This window comes from Oncorhynchus clarkii, chromosome 30, assembly GCF_045791955.1.
Source record: "Oncorhynchus clarkii lewisi isolate Uvic-CL-2024 chromosome 30, UVic_Ocla_1.0, whole genome shotgun sequence".
Lineage (NCBI taxonomy): Eukaryota > Metazoa > Chordata > Actinopteri > Salmoniformes > Salmonidae > Oncorhynchus > Oncorhynchus clarkii.
Window position 1 is genome coordinate 31,305,785 of NC_092176.1, and position 19,136 is coordinate 31,324,920.

A 19,136-nucleotide genomic window follows, 5' to 3' on the forward strand; every position below is an offset into this window, starting at 1 on the left:
TGGAGAATTTTTCGGTTTTGACAAAGAGCTACTCTTTTTTAAGGCAAAAGCTGTGTCAGAAGAGGGATTTGAACCCTCGCCTCCAATCGGAGACCAGAATACCCCTGTAACTAGGAAGGATTCTCACCTTGAGTCTGGCGCCTTAGACCACTCGGCCATCCTGACACTTATAAATCCTTAAAATTCATATTTTTTCATGATTATGTAACATAACATCTGATATGTCTGATGGAAACATGTAGATAATAAGATCCAAAGAAAAATAAACAAAAAATGTTAAAAGCTAATGAAAGATATAGTAAAAAACATTTTTCAATGGAATTTGAGTAACTTATTGAATTCTAAACTAGGCATATGATGATATGTATTGAACTATTATTCCGGTTTCATGTGTTTTCTGTTCTCAAACTATGACATCTATCAAACTATTAATCAATGTTCATGTGTTTTCCTTTCACCATTTGGAGAATTTTTTGGTTTTGACAAAGAGCTACTCTTTTTTAAGGCAAAAGCTGTGTCAGAAGAGGGATTTGAACCCTCGCCTCCAATCGGAGACCAGAATACCCCTGTAACTAGGAAGGATTCTCACCTTGAGTCTGGCGCCTTAGACCACTCGGCCATCCTGACAACTACAAAACCTTAAAATTCATATTTTTTCACGATTATGTAACATAACATCTGATATGTCTGATGGTTACATGCAGATCTTAAGATACAAAGAAAAAGAAACAAAAAATGTTAAAAGCTAATGAAAGATATAGTAAAAAACATTTTTCAATGGAATTTGAGTAACTTATTGAATTCTAAACTAGGCATATGTTGACATGTATTGAACTATTATTCCCGTTTCATGTGTTTTCTGTTCTCAAACTATGACATCTATCAAACTTTTAATCACTGTTCATGTGTTTTCCTTTCACCATTTGGAGAATTTTTCGGTTTTGACAAAGAGCTACTCTTTTTTAAGGCAAAAGCTGTGTCAGAAGAGGGATTTGAACCCTCGCCTCCAATCGGAGACCAGAATACCCCTGTAACTAGGAAGGATTCTCACCTTGAGTCTTGCGCCTTAGACCACTCGGCCATCCTGACACTTAGAAATCCTTAAAATTCATATTTTTTCATGATTCTGTAACATAATGTCTGATATGTCTGATGGAAACATATAGATAATAAGATACAAAGAAAAATAAACAAAAAATGTTAAAAGCTAATGAAAGATATAGTAAAAAACATTTTTCAATGGAATTTGAGTAACTTATTGAATTCTAAACTAGGCATATGTTGACATGTATTGAACTATTATTCCCGTTTCATGTGTTTTCTGTTCTCAAACTATGACATCTATCAAACTTTTAATCACTGTTCATGTGTTTTCCTTTCACCATTTGGAGAATTTTTCGGTTTTGACAAAGAGCTACTCTTTTTTAAGGCAAAAGCTGTGTCAGAAGAGGGATTTGAACACTCGCCTCCAATCGGAGACCAGAATACCCCTGTAACTAGGAAGGATTCTCACCTTGAGTCTGGCGCCTTAGACCACTCGGCAATCCTGACACTTAGAAATCCTTAAAATTCATATTTTTTCATGATTCTGTAACATAATGTCTGATATGTCTGATGGAAACATATAGATAATAAGATACAAAGAAAAATAAACAAAAAATGTTAAAAGCTAATGAAAGATATAGTAAAAAACATTTTTCAATGGAATTTGAGTAACTTATTGAATTCTAAACTAGGCATATGTTGACATGTATTGAACTATTATTCCCGTTTCATGTGTTTTCTGTTCTCAAACTATGACATCTATCAAACTTTTAATCACTGTTCATGTGTTTTCCTTTCACCATTTGGAGAATTTTTCGGTTTTGACAAAGAGCTACTCTTTTTTAAGGCAAAAGCTGTGTCAGAAGAGGGATTTGAACCCTCGCCTCCAATCGGAGACCAGAATACCCCTGTAACTAGGAAGGATTCTCACCTTGAGTCTGGCGCCTTAGACCACTCGGCCATCCTGACAAATACAAAACCTTAAAATTCATATTTTTTCACGATTATGTAACATAACATCTGATATATCTGATGGTTACATGCAGATCTTAAGATACAAAGAAAAATAAACAAAAAATGTTAAAAGCTAATGAAAGATATAGTAAAAAACATTTTTCAATGGAATTTGAGTAACTTATTGAATTCTAAACTAGGCATATGTTGACATATGTTGAACTATTATTCCCGTTTCATGTGTTTTCTGTTCTCAAACTATGACATCTATCAAACTATTAATCACTGTTCATGTGTTTTCCTTTCACCATTTGGAGAATTTTTCGGTTTTGACAAAGAGCTACTCTTTTTTAAGGCAAAAAATGTGTCAGAAGAGGGATTTGAACCCTCGCCTCCAATCGGAGACCAGAATACCCCTGTAACTAGGAAGGATTCTCACCTTGAGTCTGGCGCCTTAGACCACTCGGCCATCCTGACACTTATAAATCCTTAAAATTCATATTTTTTCATGATTATGTAACATAACATCTGATATGTCTGATGGAAACATGTAGATAATAAGATCCAAAGAAAAATAAACAAAAAAATGTTAAAAGCTAATGAAAGATATAGTAAAAAACATTTTTCAATGGAATTTGAGTAACTTATTGAATTCTAAACTAGGCATATGATGATATGTATTGAACTATTATTCCGGTTTCATGTGTTTTCTGTTCTCAAACTATGACATCTATCAAACTATTAATCAATGTTCATGTGTTTTCCTTTCACCATTTGGAGAATTTTTTGGTTTTGACAAAGAGCTACTCTTTTTTAAGGCAAAAGCTGTGTCAGAAGAGGGATTTGAACCCTCGCCTCCAATCGGAGACCAGAATACCCCTGTAACTAGGAAGGATTCTCACCTTGAGTCTGGCGCCTTAGACCACTCGGCCATCCTGACACTTATAAATCCTTAAAATTCATATTTTTTCATGATTATGTAACATAACATCTGATATGTCTGATGGAAACATGTAGATAATAAGATCCAAAGAAAAATAAACAAAAAAATGTTAAAAGCTAATGAAAGATATAGTAAAAAACATTTTTCAATGGAATTTGAGTAACTTATTGAATTCTAAACTAGGCATATGTTGACATATATTGAACTATTATTCCCGTTTCATGTGTTTTCTGTTCTCAAACTATGACATCTATCAAACTATTAATCACTGTTCATGTGTTTTCCTTTCACCATTTGGAGAATTTTTCGGTTTTGACAAAGAGCTACTCTTTTTTAAGGCAAAAGCTGTGTCAGAAGAGGGATTTGAACACTCGCCTCCAATCGGAGACCAGAATACCCCTGTAACTAGGAAGGATTCTCACCTTGAGTCTGGCGCCTTAGACCACTCGGCAATCCTGACACTTAGAAATCCTTAAAATTCATATTTTTTCATGATTCTGTAACATAATGTCTGATATGTCTGATGGAAACATATAGATAATAAGATACAAAGAAAAATAAACAAAAAATGTTAAAAGCTAATGAAAGATATAGTAAAAAACATTTTTCAATGGAATTTGAGTAACTTATTGAATTCTAAACTAGGCATATGTTGACATGTATTGAACTATTATTCCCGTTTCATGTGTTTTCTGTTCTCAAACTATGACATCTATCAAACTTTTAATCACTGTTCATGTGTTTTCCTTTCACCATTTGGAGAATTTTTCGGTTTTGACAAAGAGCTACTCTTTTTTAAGGCAAAAGCTGTGTCAGAAGAGGGATTTGAACCCTCGCCTCCAATCGGAGACCAGAATACCCCTGTAACTAGGAAGGATTCTCACCTTGAGTCTGGCGCCTTAGACCACTCGGCCATCCTGACAAATACAAAACCTTAAAATTCATATTTTTTCACGATTATGTAACATAACATCTGATATATCTGATGGTTACATGCAGATCTTAAGATACAAAGAAAAATAAACAAAAAATGTTAAAAGCTAATGAAAGATATAGTAAAAAACATTTTTCAATGGAATTTGAGTAACTTATTGAATTCTAAACTAGGCATATGTTGACATATGTTGAACTATTATTCCCGTTTCATGTGTTTTCTGTTCTCAAACTATGACATCTATCAAACTATTAATCACTGTTCATGTGTTTTCCTTTCACCATTTGGAGAATTTTTCGGTTTTGACAAAGAGCTACTCTTTTTTAAGGCAAAAAATGTGTCAGAAGAGGGATTTGAACCCTCGCCTCCAATCGGAGACCAGAATACCCCTGTAACTAGGAAGGATTCTCACCTTGAGTCTGGCGCCTTAGACCACTCGGCAATCCTGACACTTATAAATCCTTAAAATTCATATTTTTTCATGATTATGTAACATAACATCTGATATGTCTGATGGAAACATGTAGATAATAAGATCCAAAGAAAAATAAACAAAAAAATGTTAAAAGCTAATGAAAGATATAGTAAAAAACATTTTTCAATGGAATTTGAGTAACTTATTGAATTCTAAACTAGGCATATGATGATATGTATTGAACTATTATTCCGGTTTCATGTGTTTTCTGTTCTCAAACTATGACATCTATCAAACTATTAATCAATGTTCATGTGTTTTCCTTTCACCATTTGGAGAATTTTTTGGTTTTGACAAAGAGCTACTCTTTTTTAAGGCAAAAGCTGTGTCAGAAGAGGGATTTGAACCCTCGCCTCCAATCGGAGACCAGAATACCCCTGTAACTAGGAAGGATTCTCACCTTGAGTCTGGCGCCTTAGACCACTCGGCCATCCTGACAACTACAAAACCTTAAAATTCATATTTTTTCACGATTATGTAACATAACATCTGATATGTCTGATGGTTACATGCAGATCTTAAGATACAAAGAAAAAGAAACAAAAAATGTTAAAAGCTAATGAAAGATATAGTAAAAAACATTTTTCAATGGAATTTGAGTAACTTATTGAATTCTAAACTAGGCATATGTTGACATGTATTGAACTATTATTCCCGTTTCATGTGTTTTCTGTTCTCAAACTATGACATCTATCAAACTTTTAATCACTGTTCATGTGTTTTCCTTTCACCATTTGGAGAATTTTTCGGTTTTGACAAAGAGCTACTCTTTTTTAAGGCAAAAGCTGTGTCAGAAGAGGGATTTGAACCCTCGCCTCCAATCGGAGACCAGAATACCCCTGTAAGTAGGAAGGATACTCACCTTGAGTCTTGCGCCTTAGACCACTCGGCCATCCTGACACTTAGAAATCCTTAAAATTCATATTTTTTCATGATTCTGTAACATAACATTTGATATATCTGATGGTTACATGCAGATCTTAAGATACAAAGAAAAATAAACAAAAAATGTTAAAAGCTAATGAAAGATATAGTAAAAAACATTTTTCAATGGAATTTGAGTAACTTATTGAATTCTAAACTAGGCATATGTTGACATATGTTGAACTATTATTCCCGTTTCATGTGTTTTCTGTTCTCAAACTATGACATCTATCAAACTATTAATCACTGTTCATGTGTTTTCCTTTCACCATTTGGAGAATTTTTCGGTTTTGACAAAGAGCTACTCTTTTTTAAGGCAAAAGCTGTGTCAGAAGAGTGATTTGAACCCTCGCCTCCAATCGGAGACCAGAATACCCCTGTAACTAGGAAGGATTCTCACCTTGAGTCTGGCGCCTTAGACCACTCGGCCATCCTGACAACTACAAAACCTTAAAATTCATATTTTTTCACGATTATGTAACATAACATCTGATATATCTGATGGTTACATGCAGATCTTAAGATACAAAGAAAAATAAACAAAAAATTTTAAAAGCTAATGAAAGATATAGTAAAAAACATTTTTCAATGGAATTTGAGTAACTTATTGAATTCTAAACTAGGCATATGTTGACATATGTTGAACTATTATTCCCGTTTCATGTGTTTTCTGTTCTCAAACTATGACATCTATCAAACTATTAATCAATGTTCATGTGTTTTCCTTTCACCATTTGGAGAATTTTTTGGTTTTGACAAAGAGCTACTCTTTTTTAAGGCAAAAGCTGTGTCAGAAGAGGGATTTGAACCCTCGCCTCCAATCGGAGACCAGAATACCCCTGTAACTAGGAAGGATTCTCACCTTGAGTCTGGCGCCTTAGACCACTCGGCCATCCTGACAACTACAAAACCTTAAAATTCATATTTTTTCACGATTATGTAACATAACATCTGATATGTCTGATGGTTACATGCAGATCTTAAGATACAAAGAAAAAGAAACAAAAAATGTTAAAAGCTAATGAAAGATATAGTAAAAAACATTTTTCAATGGAATTTGAGTAACTTATTGAATTCTAAACTAGGCATATGTTGACATGTATTGAACTATTATTCCCGTTTCATGTGTTTTCTGTTCTCAAACTATGACATCTATCAAACTTTTAATCACTGTTCATGTGTTTTCCTTTCACCATTTGGAGAATTTTTCGGTTTTGACAAAGAGCTACTCTTTTTTAAGGCAAAAGCTGTGTCAGAAGAGGGATTTGAACCCTCGCCTCCAATCGGAGACCAGAATACCCCTGTAAGTAGGAAGGATACTCACCTTGAGTCTTGCGCCTTAGACCACTCGGCCATCCTGACACTTAGAAATCCTTAAAATTCATATTTTTTCATGATTCTGTAACATAACATTTGATATATCTGATGGTTACATGCAGATCTTAAGATACAAAGAAAAATAAACAAAAAATGTTAAAAGCTAATGAAAGATATAGTAAAAAACATTTTTCAATGGAATTTGAGTAACTTATTGAATTCTAAACTAGGCATATGTTGACATATGTTGAACTATTATTCCCGTTTCATGTGTTTTCTGTTCTCAAACTATGACATCTATCAAACTATTAATCACTGTTCATGTGTTTTCCTTTCACCATTTGGAGAATTTTTCGGTTTTGACAAAGAGCTACTCTTTTTTAAGGCAAAAGCTGTGTCAGAAGAGTGATTTGAACCCTCGCCTCCAATCGGAGACCAGAATACCCCTGTAACTAGGAAGGATTCTCACCTTGAGTCTGGCGCCTTAGACCACTCGGCCATCCTGACAACTACAAAACCTTAAAATTCATATTTTTTCACGATTATGTAACATAACATCTGATATATCTGATGGTTACATGCAGATCTTAAGATACAAAGAAAAATAAACAAAAAATTTTAAAAGCTAATGAAAGATATAGTAAAAAACATTTTTCAATGGAATTTGAGTAACTTATTGAATTCTAAACTAGGCATATGTTGACATATGTTGAACTATTATTCCCGTTTCATGTGTTTTCTGTTCTCAAACTATGACATCTATCAAACTATTAATCAATGTTCATGTGTTTTCCTTTCACCATTTGGAGAATTTTTTGGTTTTGACAAAGAGCTACTCTTTTTTAAGGCAAAAGCTGTGTCAGAAGAGGGATTTGAACCCTCGCCTCCAATCGGAGACCAGAATACCCCTGTAACTAGGAAGGATTCTCACCTTGAGTCTGGCGCCTTAGACCACTCGGCCATCCTGACAACTACAAAACCTTAAAATTCATATTTTTTCACGATTATGTAACATAACATCTGATATGTCTGATGGTTACATGCAGATCTTAAGATACAAAGAAAAAGAAACAAAAAATGTTAAAAGCTAATGAAAGATATAGTAAAAAACATTTTTCAATGGAATTTGAGTAACTTATTGAATTCTAAACTAGGCATATGTTGACATGTATTGAACTATTATTCCCGTTTCATGTGTTTTCTGTTCTCAAACTATGACATCTATCAAACTTTTAATCACTGTTCATGTGTTTTCCTTTCACCATTTGGAGAATTTTTCGGTTTTGACAAAGAGCTACTCTTTTTTAAGGCAAAAGCTGTGTCAGAAGAGGGATTTGAACCCTCGCCTCCAATCGGAGACCAGAATACCCCTGTAAGTAGGAAGGATACTCACCTTGAGTCTTGCGCCTTAGACCACTCGGCCATCCTGACACTTAGAAATCCTTAAAATTCATATTTTTTCATGATTCTGTAACATAATGTCTGATATGTCTGATGGAAACATATAGATAATAAGATACAAAGAAAAATAAACAAAAAATGTTAAAAGCTAATGAAAGATATAGTAAAAAACATTTTTCAATGGAATTTGAGTAACTTATTGAATTCTAAACTAGGCATATGTTGACATGTATTGAACTATTATTCCCGTTTCATGTGTTTTCTGTTCTCAAACTATGACATCTATCAAACTTTTAATCACTGTTCATGTGTTTTCCTTTCACCATTTGGAGAATTTTTCGGTTTTGACAAAGAGCTACTCTTTTTTAAGGCAAAAGCTGTGTCAGAAGAGGGATTTGAACCCTCGCCTCCAATCGGAGACCAGAATACCCCTGTAACTAGGAAGGATTCTCACCTTGAGTCTGGCGCCTTAGACCACTCGGCCATCCTGACAACTACAAAACCTTAAAATTCATATTTTTTCACGATTATGTAACATAACATTTGATATATCTGATGGTTACATGCAGATCTTAAGATACAAAGAAAAATAAACAAAAAATGTTAAAAGCTAATGAAAGATATAGTAAAAAACATTTTTCAATGGAATTTGAGTAACTTATTGAATTCTAAACTAGGCATATGTTGACATATGTTGAACTATTATTCCCGTTTCATGTGTTTTCTGTTCTCAAACTATGACATCTATCAAACTATTAATCACTGTTCATGTGTTTTCCTTTCACCATTTGGAGAATTTTTCGGTTTTGACAAAGAGCTACTCTTTTTTAAGGCAAAAGCTGTGTCAGAAGAGTGATTTGAACCCTCGCCTCCAATCGGAGACCAGAATACCCCTGTAACTAGGAAGGATTCTCACCTTGAGTCTGGCGCCTTAGACCACTCGGCCATCCTGACAACTACAAAACCTTAAAATTCATATTTTTTCACGATTATGTAACATAACATTTGATATATCTGATGGTTACATGCAGATCTTAAGATACAAAGAAAAATAAACAAAAAATGTTAAAAGCTAATGAAAGATATAGTAAAAAACATTTTTCAATGGAATTTGAGTAACTTATTGAATTCTAAACTAGGCATATGTTGACATATGTTGAACTATTATTCCCGTTTCATGTGTTTTCTGTTCTCAAACTATGACATCTATCAAACTATTAATCACTGTTCATGTGTTTTCCTTTCACCATTTGGAGAATTTTTCGGTTTTGACAAAGAGCTACTCTTTTTTAAGGCAAAAAATGTGTCAGAAGAGTGATTTGAACCCTCGCCTCCAATCGGAGACCAGAATACCCCTGTAACTAGGAAGGATTCTCACCTTGAGTCTGGCGCCTTAGACCACTCGGCCATCCTGACACTTATAAATCCTTAAAATTCATATTTTTTCATGATTATGTAACATAACATCTGATATGTCTGATGGAAACATGTAGATAATAAGATCCAAAGAAAAATAAACAAAAAAATGTTAAAAGCTAATGAAAGATATAGTAAAAAACATTTTTCAATGGAATTTGAGTAACTTATTGAATTCTAAACTAGGCATATGATGATATGTATTGAACTATTATTCCGGTTTCATGTGTTTTCTGTTCTCAAACTATGACATCTATCAAACTATTAATCAATGTTCATGTGTTTTCCTTTCACCATTTGGAGAATTTTTTGGTTTTGACAAAGAGCTACTCTTTTTTAAGGCAAAAGCTGTGTCAGAAGAGGGATTTGAACCCTCGCCTCCAATCGGAGACCAGAATACCCCTGTAACTAGGAAGGATTCTCACCTTGAGTCTGGCGCCTTAGACCACTCGGCCATCCTGACAACTACAAAACCTTAAAATTCATATTTTTTCACGATTATGTAACATAACATCTGATATGTCTGATGGTTACATGCAGATCTTAAGATACAAAGAAAAAGAAACAAAAAATGTTAAAAGCTAATGAAAGATATAGTAAAAAACATTTTTCAATGGAATTTGAGTAACTTATTGAATTCTAAACTAGGCATATGTTGACATATATTGAACTATTATTCCCGTTTCATGTGTTTTCTGTTCTCAAACTATGACATCTATCAAACTATTAATCACTGTTCATGTGTTTTCCTTTCACCATTTGGAGAATTTTTCGGTTTTGACAAAGAGCTACTCTTTTTTAAGGCAAAAGCTGTGTCAGAAGAGGGATTTGAACACTCGCCTCCAATCGGAGACCAGAATACCCCTGTAACTAGGAAGGATTCTCACCTTGAGTCTGGCGCATTAGACCACTCGGACAACCTGACACTTATAAATCCCTAAAATTCATATTTTTTCCTGATTCTGTAACATAACATCTGATATGTCTGATGGTTACATGCAGATCTTAAGATACAAAGAAAAAGAAACAAAAAATGTTAAAAGCTAATGAAAGATATAGTAAAAACATTTTTCAATGGAATTTTAGTAACTTATTGAATTCTAAACTAGGCATATGATGATATGTATTGAACTATTATTCCCGTTTCATGTGTTTTCTGTTCTCAAACTATGACATCTATCAAACTATTAATCACTGTTCATGTGTTTTCCTGTTTCCATTTTCGGTGTTGACAAAGAGCAACTCTTTTTTAAGGCAAAAGCTGTGTCAGAAGAGGGATTTGAACCCTCGCCTCCAATCGGAGACCAGAATACCCCTGTAACTAGGAAGGATTCTAACCTTGAGTCTGGCGCCTTAGACCACTCGGCCATCCTGACAACTACAAAACCTTAAAATTCATATTTTTTCACGTTTATGTAACATAACATCTGATATGTCTGATGGTTACATGCAGATCTTAAGATACAAAGAAAAATAAACAAAAAATGTTAAAAGCTAATGAAAGATATAGTAAAAAACATTTTTCAATGGAATTTGAGTAACTTATTGAATTCTAAACTAGGCATATGTTGACATATATTGAACTATTATTCCCGTTTCATGTGTTTTCTGTTCTCAAACTATGACATCTATCAAACTATTAATCACTGTTCATGTGTTTTCCTTTCACCATTTGGAGAATTTTTCAGTTTTGACAAAGAGCTACTCTTTTTTAAGGCAAAAGCTGTGTCAGAATTGGGATTTGAAACCTCGCCTCCAATCGGAGACCAGAATACCCCTGTAACTAGGAAGGATTCTAACCTTGAGTCTGGCGCCTTAGACCACTCGGCCATCCTGACAACTACAAAACCTTAAAATTCATATTTTTTCACGATTATGTAACATAACATCTGATATGTCTGATGGTTACATGCAGATCTTAAGATACAAAGAAAAATAAACAAAAAATGTTAAAAGCTAATGAAAGATATAGTAAAAACATTTTTCAATGGAATTTGAGTAACTTATTGAATTCTAAACTAGGCATATGTTGACATATATTGAACTATTATTCCCGTTTCATGTGTTTTCTGTTCTCAAACTATGACATCTATCAAACTATTAATCACTGTTCATGTGTTTTCCTTTCACCATTTGGAGAATTTTTCGGTTTTGACAAAGAGCTAGCTACTCTTTTTTAAGGCAAAAGCTGTGTCAGAAGAGGGATTTTAACCCTCGCCTCCAATCAGAGACCAGAATACCCCTGTAAGTAGGAAGGATACTCACCTTGAGTCTGGCGCCTTAGACCACTCGGCCATCCTGACACTTATAAATCCTTAAAATTCATATTTTTTCACGATTCTGTAACATAACATCTGATTTGTCTGATGGTTACATGCAGATCTTAAGATACAAAGAAAAAGAAACAAAAAATGTTAAAAGCTAATGAAAGATATAGTAAAAAACATTTTTCAATGGAATTTGAGTAACTTATTGAATTCTAAACTAGGCATATGTTGAACTATTATTCCCGTTTCATGTGTTTTCTGTTCTCAAACTATGACATCTATCAAACTATTAATCACTGTTCATGTGTTTTCCTTTCACCATTTGGAGAATTTTTCGGTTTTGACAAAGAGCTACTCTTTTTTAAGGCAAAAACTGTGTCAGAAGAGGGATTTGAACCATCGTCTCCGATCGGAGACCAGAATACCCCTGTAACTAGGAAGGATTCTCAACTTGAGTCTGGCGCATTAGACCTCTCGGCCATCCTGAAAATTATAAATCCTTAAAATTCATATTTTTTCATGATTCTGTAACATAATGTCTGATATGTCTGATGGAAACATGTAGATAATAAGATACAAAGAAAAATAAACAAAAAATGTTAAAAGCTAATGAAAGATATAGTAAAAAACATTTTTCAATTGAATTTGAGTAACTTATTGAATTCTAAACTAGGCATATGTATTGAACTATTATTCCCGTTTCATGTGTTTTCTGTTCTCAAACTATGACATCTATCAAACTATTAATCACTGTTCATGTGTTTTCCTTTCACCATTTGGAGAATTTTTCGGTTTTGACAAAGAGCTACTCTTTTTTAAGGCAAAAGCTATGTCAGAAGATGGATTTGAACCCTCGCCTCCAATCGGAGACCAGAATACCCCTGTAACTAGGAAGGATTATCACCTTGAGTCTGGCGCCTTAGACCACTTGGCCATCCTGACAACTACAAACCTTAAAATTCATATTTTTTCACGATTATGTAACATAACATATAGATAATAAGATACAAAGAAAAATAAACAAAAAATGTTAAAAGCTAATGAAAGATATAGTAAAAAACATTTTTCAATGGAATTTGAGTAACTTATTGAATTCTAAACTAGGCATATGTTGACATGTATTGAACTATTATTCCCGTTTCATGTGTTTTCTGTTCTGAAACTATGACATCTATCAAACTATTAATCACTGTTCATGTTTTTTTTCTTCACCATTTGGAGAATTTTTCGGTTTTGACAAAGAGCTAGCTACTCTTTTTTAAGGCAAAAGCTGTGTCAGAAGAGGGATTTGAACCCTCGCCTCCAATCGGAGACCAGAATACCCCTGTAAGTAGGAAGGATACTCACCTTGAGTCTGGCGCCTTAGACCACTCGGCCATCCTGACACTTATAAATCCTTAAAATTCATATTTTTTCACGATTCTGTAACATAACATCTGATTTGTCTGATGGTTACATGCAGATCTTAAGATACAAAGAAAAAGAAACAAAAAATGTTAAAAGCTAATGAAAGATATAGTAAAAAACATTTTTCAATGGAATTTGAGTAACTTATTGAATTCTAAACTAGGCATATGATGATATGTATTGAACTATTATTCCCGTTTCATGTGTTTTCTGTTCTCAAACTATGACATCTATCAAACTATTAATCACTGTTCATGTGTTTTCCTGTTTCCATTTTCGGTTTTGACAAAGAGCTACTCATTTTTAAGGCAAAAGCTGTGTCAGAAGAGGGATTTGAACCCTCGCCTCCAATCGGAGACCAGAATACCCCTGTAACTAGGAAGGATTCTCACCTCGAGCCTGCCGCCTTAGACCACTCGGCCATCCTCACGCCTATAAATCCTTAAAATTCATATTTTTTCATGATTCTGTAACATAATGTCTGATATGTCTGATGGAAACATATAGATAATAAGATACAAAGAAAAAGAAACAAAAAATGTTAAAAGCTAATGAAAGATATAGTAAAAAACATTTTTCAATGGAATTTGAGTAACTTATTGAATTCTAAACTAGGCATATGTTGAACTATTATTCCCGTTTCATGTGTTTTCTGTTCTCAAACTATGACATCTATCAAACTATTAATCACTGTTCATGTGTTTTCCTGTTTCCATTTTCGGTTTTGACAAAGAGCTAATCATTTTTAAGGCAAAAGCTGTGTCAGAAGAGGGATTTGAACCCTCGCCTCCAATCAGAGACCAGAAAACCCCTGGAACTAGGAAGGATTCTCACCTTGAGCCTGGCGCCTTAAACCACTCGGCCATCCTCACACTTATAAATCCTTAAAATTCATATTTTTTCATGATTCTGTAACATAACATCTGATATGTCTGATGGAAACATATAGATAATAAGATACAAAGAAAAAGAAACAAAAAATGTTAAAAGCTAATGAAAGATATAGTAAAAAACATTTTTCAATGGAATTTGAGTAACTTATTGAATTCTAAACTAGGCATATGATGATATGTATTGAACTATTATTCCCGTTTCATGTGTTTTCTGTTCTCAAACTATGACATCTATCAAACTATTAATCACTGTTCATGTGTTTTCCTTTTACCATTTGGAGAATTTTTTGGTTTTGACAAAGAGCAACTCTTTTTAAAGGCAAAAGCTGTGTCAGAAGAGGGATTTGAACCATCGCCTCCAATCGGAGACCAGAATACTCCTGTAACTAGGAAGGATTCTCACCTTAAGCCTGGAGCCTTAGACCACTCGGCCATCCTGACAACTACAAAACCTTCAAATTCATATTTTTTCACGATTATGTAACATAACATCTGATATGTCTGATGGTTACATGCAGATCTTAAGATACAAAGAAAAATAAACAAAAAATTTTAAAAGCTAATGAAAGATATAGTAAAAAACATTTTTCAATGGAATTTGAGTAACTTATTGAATTCTAAACTATGCATATGTTGACATATATTGAACTATTATTCCCGTTTCATGTGTTTTCTGTTCTCAAACTATGACATCTATCAAACTATTAATCACTGTTCATGTGTTTTCCTTTCACCATTTGGAGAATTTTTCAGTTTTGACAAAGAGCTAGCTACTCTTTTTTGAGGCAAAAGCTGTGTCAGAAGAGAGATTTGAACCCTCACCTCCAATCGGAGACCAGAATACCCCTGTAAGTAGGAAGGATACTCACCTTGAGTCTGGCGCCTTAGACCACTCGGCCATCCTGACACTTATAAATCCTTAAAATTCATATTTTTTAACGATTCTGTAACATAACATCTGATTTGTCTGATGGTTACATGCAGATCTTAAGATACAAAGAAAAAGAAACAAAAAATGTTAAAAGCTAATGAAAGATATAGTAAAAAACATTTTTCAATGGAATTTGAGTAACTTATTGAATTCTAAACTAGGCATATGATGATATGTATTGAACTATTATTCCCGTTTCATGTGTTTTCTGTTCTCAAACTATGACATCTATCAAACTATTAATCACTGTTCATGTGTTTTCCTGTTTTCATTTTCGGTTTTGACAAAGAGCTAATCATTTTTAAGGCAAAAGCTGTGTCAGAAGAGGGATTTGAACCCTCGCCTCCAATCGGAGACCAGAATACCCCTGTAACTAGGAAGGATTCTCACCTCGAGCCTGCCGCCTTAGACCACTCGGCCATCCTCACACCTATAAATCCTTAAAATTCATATTTTTTCATGATTCTGTAACATAATGTCTGATATGTCTGATGGAAACATATAGATAATAAGATACAAAGAAAAATAAACAAAAAATGTTAAAAGCTAATGAAAGATATAGTAAAAAACATTTTTCAATGGAATTTGAGTAACTTATTGAATTCTAAACTAGGCATATGTTGAACTATTATTCCCGTTTCATGTGTTTTCTGTTCTCAAACTATGACATCTATCAAACTATTAATCACTGTTCATGTGTTTTCCTTTCACCATTTGGAGAATTTTTCGGTTTTGACAAAGAGCTAGCTACTCTTTTTTAAGGCAAAAGCTGTGTCAGAAGAGGGATTTGAACCCTCGCCTCCAATCGGAGACCAGAATACCCCTGTAAGTAGGAAGGATACTCACCTTGAGTCTTGCGCCTTAGACCACTCGGCCATCCTGACACTTATAAATCCTTAAAATTCATATTTTTTCACGATTCTGTAACATAACATCTGATTTGTCTGATGGTTACATGCAGATCTTAAGATACAAAGAAAAAGAAACAAAAAATGTTAAAAGCTAATGAAAGATATAGTAAAAAACATTTTTCAATGGAATTTGAGTAACTTATTGAATTCTAAACTAGGCATATGATGATATGTATTGAACTATTATTCCCGTTTCATGTGTTTTCTGTTCTCAAACTATGACATCTATCAAACTATTAATCACTGTTCATGTGTTTTCCTTTCACCATTTGGAGAATTTTTTGGTTTTGACAAAGAGCTACTCTTTTTAAAGGCAAAAGCTGTGTCAGAAGAGGGATTTGAACCCTCGCCTCCAATCGGAGACCAGAATACTCCTGTAACTAGGAAGGATTCTCACCTTGAGCCTGGCGCCTTAGACCACTCGGCCATCCTGACAACTACAAAACCTTCAAATTCATATTTTTTCGTGATTATGTAACATAACATCTGATATGTCTGATGGTTACATGCAGATCTTAAGATACAAAGAAAAATAAACAAAAAATGTTAAAAGCTAATGAAAGATATAGTAAAAAACATTTTTCAATGGAATTTGAGTAACTTATTGAATTCTAAACTAGGCATATGATGACATGTATTGAACTATTATTCCCGTTTCATGTGTTTTCTGTTCTCAAACTATGACATCTATCAAACTATTAATCACTGTTCATGTGTTTTCCTGTTTCCATTTTCGGTTTTGAAAAAGAGCTAATCATTTTTAAGGCAAAAGCTGTGTCAGAAGAGTGATTTGAACCCTCGCCTCCAATCAGAGACCAGAAAACCCCTGTAACTAGGAAGGATTCTCACCTTGAGCCTGGCGCCTTAAACCACTCGGCCATCCTCACACTTATAAATCCTTAAAATTCATATTTTTTCATGATTCTGTAACATAACATCTGATATGTCTGATGGAAACATATAGATAATAAGATACAAAGAAAAAGAAACAAAAAATGTTAAAAGCTAATGAAAGATATAGTAAAAAACATTTTTCAATGGAATTTGAGTAACTTATTGAATTCTAAACTAGGCATATGATGATATGTATTGAACTATTATTCCCGTTTCATGTGTTTTCTGTTCTCAAACTATGACATCTATCAAACTATTAATCACTGTTCATGTGTTTTCCTTTCACCATTTGGAGAATTTTTCAGTTTTGACAAAGAGCTAGCTACTCTTTTTTAAGGCAAAAGCTGTGTCAGAAGAGAGATTTGAACCCTCACCTCCAATCGGAGACCAGAATACCCTTGTAAGTAGGAAGGATACTCACCTTGAGTCTGGCGCCTTAGACCACTCGGCCATCCTGACACTTATAAATCCTTAAAATTCATATTTTTTCACGATTCTGTAACATAACATCTGATTTGTCTGATGGTTACATGCAGATCTTAAGATACAAAGAAAAAGAAACAAAAAATGTTAAAAGCTAATGATAGATATAGTAAAAAACATTTTTCAATGTAATTTGAGTAACTTATTGAATTCTAAACTAGGCATATGATGATATGTATTGAACTATTATTCCCGTTTCATGTGTTTTCTGTTCTCAAACTATGACATCTATCAAACTATTAATCACTGTTCATGTGTTTTCCTGTTTCCATTTTCGGTTTTGACAAAGAGCTAATCATTTTTAAGGCAAAAGCTGTGTCAGAAGAGGGATTTGAACCCTCGCCTCCAATCAGAGACCAGAAAACCCCTGTAACTAGGAAGGATTCTCACCTTGAGCCTGGCGCCTTAAACCACTCGGCCATCCTCACACTTATAAATCCTTAAAATTCATATTTTTTCATGATTCTGTAACATAATGTCTGATATGTCTGATGGAAACATATAGATAATAAGATACAAAGAAAAATAAACAAAAAATTTTAAAAGCTAATGAAAGATATAGTAAAAAACATTTTTCAATGGAATTTGAGTAACTTATTGAATTCTAAACTAGGCATATGATGATATGTATTGAACTATTATTCCGGTTTCATGTGTTTTCTGTTCTCAAACTATGACATCTATCAAACTATTAATCACTGTTCATGTGTTTTCCTGTTTCCATTTTCGGTTTTGACAAAGAGCTACTCTTTTTTAAGGCAAAAGCTGTGTCAGAAGAGGGATTTGAACCCTCGCCTCCAATCGGAGACCAGAATACCCCTGTAACTAGGAAGGATTCTCACCTTGAGTCTGGCACCTTAGACCACTCGGCCATCCTGACAACTACAAAACCTTAAAATTCATATTTTTTCACGATTATGTAACATAACATCTGATATGTCTGATGGTTACATGCAGATCTTAAGATACAAAGAAAAAGAAACAAAAAATGTTAAAAGCTAATGAAAGATATAGTAAAAACATTTTTCAATGGAATTTGAGTAACTTATTGAATTCTAAACTAGGCATAAGTTGACATATATTGAACTATTATTCCCGTTTTATGTGTTTTCTGTTCTCAAACTATGACATCTATCAAACTATTAATCACTGTTCATGTGTTTTCCTTTCACCATTTGGAGAATTTTTCGGTTTTGACAAAGAGCTACTCTTTTTTAAGGCAAAAGCTGTGTCAGAAGAGGGATTTGAAACCTCGCCTCCAATCGGAGACCAGAATACCCCTGTAACTAGGAAGGATTCTCACCTTGAGTCTGGCGCCTTAGACCACTCGGCCATCCTGACACTTGTAAATCCGTAAAATTCATATTTTTTCATGATTCTGTAACATAATGTCTGATATGTCTGATGGAAACATATAGATAATAAGATACAAAGAAAAATAAACAAAAAATGTTAAAAGCTAATGAAAGATATAGTAAAAAACATTTTTCAATGGAATTTGAGTAACTTATTGAATTCTAAACTAGGCATATGATGATATGTATTGAACTATTATTCCCGTTTCATGTGTTTTCTGTTCTCAAACTATGACATCTATCAAACTATTAATCACTGTTCATTTGTTTTCCTGTTTCCATTTTCGGTTTTAACAAAGAGCTACTCTTTTTTAAGGCAAAAGCTGTGTCAGAAGAGGGATTTGAACCCTCGCCTCCAATCGGAGACCAGAATACCCCTGTAACTAGGAAGGATTCTCACCTTGAGTCTGGCGCCTTAGACCACTCGGCCATCCTGACACTTGTAAATCTGTAAAATTCATATTTTTTCATGATTCTGTAACATAATGTCTGATATGTCTGATGGAAACATATAGATAATAAGATACAAAGAAAAATAAACAAAAAATGTTAAAAGCTAATGAAAGATATAGTAAAAAACATTTTTC

General features: G+C 33.7%; 17 non-coding genes across 17 annotated transcripts; all 17 read right to left on the reverse strand.

Annotated features, from left to right (window-relative positions):
* Window positions 1–53: 53 nt before the first annotated feature.
* On the reverse strand, window positions 54–165 carry trnal-caa (transfer RNA leucine (anticodon CAA)). Its single transcript has 2 exons — window positions 128–165; window positions 54–99 (listed from the first exon to the last, which is right to left on the reverse strand). It is a non-coding gene; the product is annotated as a tRNA-Leu (tRNA).
* A 350-nt stretch (window positions 166–515) lies between these two features.
* Window positions 516–627, reverse strand: trnal-caa (transfer RNA leucine (anticodon CAA)). Its single transcript has 2 exons — window positions 590–627; window positions 516–561 (listed from the first exon to the last, which is right to left on the reverse strand). It is a non-coding gene; the product is annotated as a tRNA-Leu (tRNA).
* A 1,274-nt stretch (window positions 628–1,901) lies between these two features.
* On the reverse strand, window positions 1,902–2,013 carry trnal-caa (transfer RNA leucine (anticodon CAA)). Its single transcript has 2 exons — window positions 1,976–2,013; window positions 1,902–1,947 (listed from the first exon to the last, which is right to left on the reverse strand). It is a non-coding gene; the product is annotated as a tRNA-Leu (tRNA).
* A 350-nt stretch (window positions 2,014–2,363) lies between these two features.
* trnal-caa (transfer RNA leucine (anticodon CAA)) lies at window positions 2,364–2,475 on the reverse strand. Its single transcript has 2 exons — window positions 2,438–2,475; window positions 2,364–2,409 (listed from the first exon to the last, which is right to left on the reverse strand). It is a non-coding gene; the product is annotated as a tRNA-Leu (tRNA).
* A 351-nt stretch (window positions 2,476–2,826) lies between these two features.
* Window positions 2,827–2,938, reverse strand: trnal-caa (transfer RNA leucine (anticodon CAA)). Its single transcript has 2 exons — window positions 2,901–2,938; window positions 2,827–2,872 (listed from the first exon to the last, which is right to left on the reverse strand). It is a non-coding gene; the product is annotated as a tRNA-Leu (tRNA).
* An 813-nt stretch (window positions 2,939–3,751) lies between these two features.
* On the reverse strand, window positions 3,752–3,863 carry trnal-caa (transfer RNA leucine (anticodon CAA)). Its single transcript has 2 exons — window positions 3,826–3,863; window positions 3,752–3,797 (listed from the first exon to the last, which is right to left on the reverse strand). It is a non-coding gene; the product is annotated as a tRNA-Leu (tRNA).
* An 813-nt stretch (window positions 3,864–4,676) lies between these two features.
* Window positions 4,677–4,788, reverse strand: trnal-caa (transfer RNA leucine (anticodon CAA)). Its single transcript has 2 exons — window positions 4,751–4,788; window positions 4,677–4,722 (listed from the first exon to the last, which is right to left on the reverse strand). It is a non-coding gene; the product is annotated as a tRNA-Leu (tRNA).
* A 1,274-nt stretch (window positions 4,789–6,062) lies between these two features.
* On the reverse strand, window positions 6,063–6,174 carry trnal-caa (transfer RNA leucine (anticodon CAA)). The gene is made up of 2 exons: window positions 6,137–6,174; window positions 6,063–6,108 (listed from the first exon to the last, which is right to left on the reverse strand). It is a non-coding gene; the product is annotated as a tRNA-Leu (tRNA).
* A 1,274-nt stretch (window positions 6,175–7,448) lies between these two features.
* Window positions 7,449–7,560, reverse strand: trnal-caa (transfer RNA leucine (anticodon CAA)). Its single transcript has 2 exons — window positions 7,523–7,560; window positions 7,449–7,494 (listed from the first exon to the last, which is right to left on the reverse strand). It is a non-coding gene; the product is annotated as a tRNA-Leu (tRNA).
* Window positions 7,561–8,372: 812 nt separating this feature from the next.
* trnal-caa (transfer RNA leucine (anticodon CAA)) lies at window positions 8,373–8,484 on the reverse strand. Its single transcript has 2 exons — window positions 8,447–8,484; window positions 8,373–8,418 (listed from the first exon to the last, which is right to left on the reverse strand). It is a non-coding gene; the product is annotated as a tRNA-Leu (tRNA).
* A 1,275-nt stretch (window positions 8,485–9,759) lies between these two features.
* trnal-caa (transfer RNA leucine (anticodon CAA)) lies at window positions 9,760–9,871 on the reverse strand. The gene is made up of 2 exons: window positions 9,834–9,871; window positions 9,760–9,805 (listed from the first exon to the last, which is right to left on the reverse strand). It is a non-coding gene; the product is annotated as a tRNA-Leu (tRNA).
* An 801-nt stretch (window positions 9,872–10,672) lies between these two features.
* On the reverse strand, window positions 10,673–10,784 carry trnal-caa (transfer RNA leucine (anticodon CAA)). The gene is made up of 2 exons: window positions 10,747–10,784; window positions 10,673–10,718 (listed from the first exon to the last, which is right to left on the reverse strand). It is a non-coding gene; the product is annotated as a tRNA-Leu (tRNA).
* Window positions 10,785–12,948: 2,164 nt separating this feature from the next.
* Window positions 12,949–13,060, reverse strand: trnal-caa (transfer RNA leucine (anticodon CAA)). Its single transcript has 2 exons — window positions 13,023–13,060; window positions 12,949–12,994 (listed from the first exon to the last, which is right to left on the reverse strand). It is a non-coding gene; the product is annotated as a tRNA-Leu (tRNA).
* A 1,244-nt stretch (window positions 13,061–14,304) lies between these two features.
* On the reverse strand, window positions 14,305–14,416 carry trnal-uaa (transfer RNA leucine (anticodon UAA)). The gene is made up of 2 exons: window positions 14,379–14,416; window positions 14,305–14,350 (listed from the first exon to the last, which is right to left on the reverse strand). It is a non-coding gene; the product is annotated as a tRNA-Leu (tRNA).
* Window positions 14,417–16,140: 1,724 nt separating this feature from the next.
* On the reverse strand, window positions 16,141–16,252 carry trnal-caa (transfer RNA leucine (anticodon CAA)). The gene is made up of 2 exons: window positions 16,215–16,252; window positions 16,141–16,186 (listed from the first exon to the last, which is right to left on the reverse strand). It is a non-coding gene; the product is annotated as a tRNA-Leu (tRNA).
* Window positions 16,253–17,962: 1,710 nt separating this feature from the next.
* Window positions 17,963–18,074, reverse strand: trnal-caa (transfer RNA leucine (anticodon CAA)). Its single transcript has 2 exons — window positions 18,037–18,074; window positions 17,963–18,008 (listed from the first exon to the last, which is right to left on the reverse strand). It is a non-coding gene; the product is annotated as a tRNA-Leu (tRNA).
* An 801-nt stretch (window positions 18,075–18,875) lies between these two features.
* On the reverse strand, window positions 18,876–18,987 carry trnal-caa (transfer RNA leucine (anticodon CAA)). The gene is made up of 2 exons: window positions 18,950–18,987; window positions 18,876–18,921 (listed from the first exon to the last, which is right to left on the reverse strand). It is a non-coding gene; the product is annotated as a tRNA-Leu (tRNA).
* Between the last annotated feature and the right edge of the window lie 149 nt (window positions 18,988–19,136).